The sequence below is a fragment of the Anomalospiza imberbis genome, chromosome 2 (assembly GCF_031753505.1).
Source record: "Anomalospiza imberbis isolate Cuckoo-Finch-1a 21T00152 chromosome 2, ASM3175350v1, whole genome shotgun sequence".
Classification (NCBI taxonomy): Eukaryota; Metazoa; Chordata; class Aves; order Passeriformes; family Viduidae; genus Anomalospiza; species Anomalospiza imberbis.
This window is the reverse complement of record NC_089682.1, coordinates 72352236-72357260: the sequence shown is the minus strand read 5'-3', so window position 1 is coordinate 72357260 and position 5025 is coordinate 72352236. Positions and strand designations below refer to the sequence as shown.

General features: G+C 38.7%; 1 long non-coding RNA gene across 1 annotated transcript; it reads left to right on the top strand.

Annotated features, from left to right (window-relative positions):
- The first annotated feature begins 1361 nt into the window (after positions 1–1361).
- LOC137469168 (uncharacterized) lies at positions 1362–4752 on the top strand. The gene is made up of 3 exons (XR_010996384.1): positions 1362–1671; positions 1745–1832; positions 4544–4752. It is a non-coding gene; the product is annotated as an uncharacterized lncRNA (long non-coding RNA).
- Positions 4753–5025: the final 273 nt, after the last annotated feature.

The window sequence follows — 5025 nt, the reverse complement described above, 5'->3', positions numbered from 1 at the left end:
ATGACCATACTTTCTTTTTAATTGAAAGTCTCTTGCTATATAAATTTTTAACAAAAGAAACTAAACAAAAAAACAAAAAATATGCTTATTTTAAGTGGCAACAGACTCAAATTAGAAAATTTTTGTTGAGAAATGGAATTTTTCTGTATTTAGATTTTTCATTCCAAAATAGCTTTTTGGAATTTTTCTCTTTACATACAGAATGGAATTTTCAATGGAAACATCACTGATTATCTCTATTCTTAATATTTTGGAGTATGGCTTTTGATGGGTCCAAAGAGATCTGTCACTTCTAAAATGCTTGGACCTCATGTCTACAGAAAAAATAATGAAAACTTCTCCAAATTACATAACTATATGAATGTAAAGTGATTTAAGTAAGCTAATTCACATACACATTGATTTCCTAATAATATGTATTCACAATGCTTCGTTAAACCATTAAAAATTAATTTGGAATTAATTTCCTGCAATCTCCCATGCAAACAAATTCTTACAGAAAGAGGTGATTACTTCTCTTTGGGTTGGCATGTAACTAATCTATCTGCCTAGATATTTAGCATGCAGTCATTTATGACAGATTAAAAATCTTAAAAGGGTACATGGGCAAAAACAGTGAAGATAACAGTTTTTTCTGCCTGTGCTCTACAAAAATACTAAGTGCTTGCCACATTTCAGTAAATACTGGCTAAGCTCTATAGTGAGGTAGCATGGCCATGGGACACTGCTGCCCACGCTCTAGGATGTAAAGCCTGTAAAGTGTAAGTGTTCAAGAAATGACAGGATGTGGCACTTGGTGCTGTGATTTAGTTGACATGGTGGTGCTTGGACAAAGGTTAGACTCGATGACCTTGGAGGACTTTTCCAAACTTAATGATCCCATAATTCTAAAGGGCATTTAGAGGAACTGGAACAGGGACTGTCCTGCACTAAGTTTAGGGTGAGGATGGTGAGGCTCTGGCACAGGTTGCCCAGAGAAGCTGTGGATGCCCCATCTCTGGAAGTGTTCAAAGCCAGGCTGGATGGGGCTTTGAACAACCTGGTCTAACGGAAGGTCTCCCTGCCCATGGCAGGGGGCTGGAAGAAGATGCTTGTCCCTTCCAACACAAACCATTCTACGATTCCATGATGCTATGAGCTAAGTCATGGAAAACCCTTGGCCCTGCTATTTATCCTTTTTCCTGTGACCACTTCTTTGCCCAACAGCAGGTGACAGTGGAAACAGCATTGCTTTCTGTTGCACCTAAGAAAGTATAATTATAATTTTCATTTCCTTTTGCTTCCCAGAAGAAAAATGTCCCAAAGAAATGCAGGGCACTATTGTCCTCTTCCTCTGGAAAGTTGTGCCTCACAAACTGTGCCAACAACTCAGCATTTTTAAAAGGTGGTGGTGCAAACAGTATTTTGATTCCTCATCTTGTGTTCTCTGAATGGAAGATGATTGCATTGTGCACAGATCCTTTTGCGGTGATTTTTTTCTTTTTGCTGATAGGAGAGGCAGTCTTAGGTGCTTCTGAGGATAAGCAGCAAACATCAGCTTCCTAATCGTGTCATAGTTTTTCAGGCAAAAAGTACAATTTTGTCATAATAGGTAATTTAGTTTTCTCATTGCCAAGAGGAATGAATGCAACAATGGATTGCTTTTCTAGGATTGCCTCTGCAAAGGTTTCTGTAAGTACTGTTTTGCAGCAGCCTTGAGCAGAAAAAGGTATAACATCATCAGAAATATCTGTTGATTTTGGAGTTTTGTGGTTTTGGTACCAGCAACTGGAGCAACTGCAAGTGCATATGGCAGTGTGCCAACACAAGTAAATATCAAGTCAGGCTAACTGGTGAGTAGGGTGAAGTGGTCATAAGCTGATGGAGTGTATGTGTAACTGGGGGTGAGACAGCTGAGTGTGATGGGACCCGGGGCAGTTTGTCCAGAGAAGCTGTAGGTTCCCCATTCCTGCAGGTGTTCAAGGCTGGGTTGGATGGGCCTTTGAGCAACTTGGTCAAATGGAACATATCCCTTGACCAAGGGATACCTTGCCATGGGGGTTGGTACTAGATGAATGTTCCTTCCAACCCAAGCCATTCTATGGTACTGTTTGTGTTCATGTAAAGACTGAATTTGCCAGAATGTGCTGTTTCACATGACCAGGCATATGCCTACAGGGGGCACATGCCCAGATTTGCTCCTGATTGGACCTGGGGACATGGGGTTCTAGCTCCTCACCTTAGTTGGGCTATTAATTTCAGCAACCCCTGAAAGCTTGCACATAAATTTGGGTGAAACTACCCATCTAGAGTTTACATTCTGGATGCTTCTCTCTTGTTTTGGATAGGTGACTCTCAAAGGCAGAATGAGTCTCTTGTATTTCAATAATTTTGACTGAAGCAATGATGAATAATTCCAAAGATGCCTCTACCTCCTATTAGTTGTGTGCTCACAAGCAGCAGAGCAGAGGAGGAATGTTGAACATTTTTCAAGCTTTCAGAAACTGGCTTGAACACCACATCCTGTTCCCCTTGGCTTGCTATCCATTTGCAGCATATCTGAATTTTTTTTTACCCTTCATTGATTCTGATGTGTCCAAATTCCCTTGGCTCTGTTCTTTTCATATATCCTCCAAGGGACCTTTCTCATTCTGGATTGGCTCAGATCTACAGCTCAGTGTCCTATCTCCTTCAGTCTGCTCCCAGACATGTAAAAGACATTTTTGGGACCCCTACCAGACAGCCTCTTTGTCTGACAGGGGCCTTCCAAAATCTTCTAAAAAGCTGTACTTTCTTACAGATCCTTTACCATTGAGCCTGCTGAAAAAAGAAAAAAAACCTCAAGAAATTGACCATTGCTTATCAGGCTGACCAAGAAAGAAAATGTTTTCTCCTGTTGTCCTGTCTCTTCGCATGAGGCTGTTTTCTTTTGCCTTACACTTTACATACAAGCTCTGAGAGACAGTGATTGTCATTTTAATCTTTATTTTTCAGTGCTTAGCACAACAACTCATGACGAGGGCTTGAGGCATTACAGTATATATAAACAGCAGTAGCAAAATATGATGGCAATTCCCAAGCCATAGCTTGAAAAAAACTACCTGGTCACTTCACTTTTCTGGACCTTTATTCATTCAAGGTCAAGGAGGTCAAAGAGCTGAGCTTTTTCTGTAAAATCTCTCAACCTTTCCTAACCCAAGCAATGTCTGTGAGTTCTTTTTATTGTTCCTTGCCACATTACAGTTCCGCACAGTTAAAAAATATCGTAGAAGCTACAGTTATTATAGTTATTAACATTTTATGGCCTTGTTATTCATACCTTAATCTCCTTAAAATGAAGTGGTGCATTTTAAGAGAGCAGCATGTATTTAATTGATTTCAGTGTAAAAAGGTTGTCCTACTTCAGTGGTTTCCAGTCTTTTTCCTTGGGTTTTGCTTCTATTAATGATGAAAATATCAATTTTATGTCTTTAAGAGAAGTGACACAAAACACATTTTTTTTACTGTGCTATCTATCTGTTCTTGGTGTAAACATCCATGCCTCTTTCATAATCAGGCATGATGGAAAGATTTGCAGTGTTCTGAGCTACCTGTTCATGCACATATCCATGTTTGCTTTGGAGTACAATGTCATGGATTCATTGGCAGTATAATTGTTCTTGAATTATACACCTTTGCCATGCAATGAGTATATATCCTTGGAGAACTATCAGGAAGATGCTGATGTCCAACAAAAAAAGTTTATCTTACCTAACTTTTAAATGCCTGTAGAGCAGATACTTGTATCTACAGTTATTTCTTTAGATTCTGCTTCCAACCGCTGTAGAGAAACAGGGCTGCTAATTTGAACAACCATAGGAATACAGGGCATTTTAAGATTAACCTCCCTTTATACATGCCCTCTTTTCTTTGATTTTGTGGGAATCCTAAAGTAAAATAGTTGAGGAGATAATCCTACATAGGTCTTGTGTGGTGGCAGCGTCTTTGTATGAAGAAATTTCTCTGTGTCGAGACCCAAAATCTAAATGTTTATCAAACATTTCCCTTTAATGTTGTCCATTTTCTCTACAAAGGGACAGGGACTACCTTATTCTAAGTGCTTATACAGATGCAATCCCAGAAGTCTTAATTCACCACCAGGGATTGTAATCACTGGAACATAAAACTAAACCATTCTGGTCACTCAGAAGTACTGAATAGCAGCTTCCTTATCTGTTCTGATTGAAAGAACTTCAGACACCTGCACTTGGACAACGTAAGCTTATATTTCTATGAGATCAAGAAGGTCAAAAACAAAAGAGAATGAAAAAAACATAGGCAATTGAATTACAGAGCAGTGATAAAGTCAAAGTAGTATATGTTCACTTTATCTTTCCCAGATTGCATGAGTCACTACAATTTTGATATTTCAGTGTACTGGCAGAGATTGATGGAATAGGAAACGGCTACTCATGCATTCATTTTCATAAAAGAGGGCAATGAGAAAGGAAAGATGTACAAATGTAAACCCTTCTTTTCTATATCACATACCCATATACCTGGCACATTTCTGCTGTCTTGGCAGCTTCTACTGTGGACAAAGCCAGGAGCTGAATGTGGCATGGCTGTTGCCAAACATGCAGAGACCAACAGAGGGCTTGTAATGTAACTTATGCTACACAGGTAGCGTGTCAGGAGAGTGTCTAGAAGGTCATGTAACATCTGCCTGTATGTTCCCATTGAGCTGAAATCCTCAAATATACCCAAAGATTTAAAATACATTAATGAATGTCATGAATGTTACTATGGTTTAGTCATGGACTTGGCAGTACTGGATTAATGCTTGTCCTCAACGATCTTAAAAATCTTCCCCAATCTAATAAATTCTATCATTCTGTGATTCTAAATTCAGTATTTTCACAATCTATAACACACTCTATCATTCATACAGCTTTATTTTTTCAGGAAAACTCAAGTAATATAAGATTACCACTGTTCTCTTTCTCTCAAAATAAAAGAAATTTTTAACTCCAACTGAAATTTTAGATATTTTCCTTGTTCTTCTTC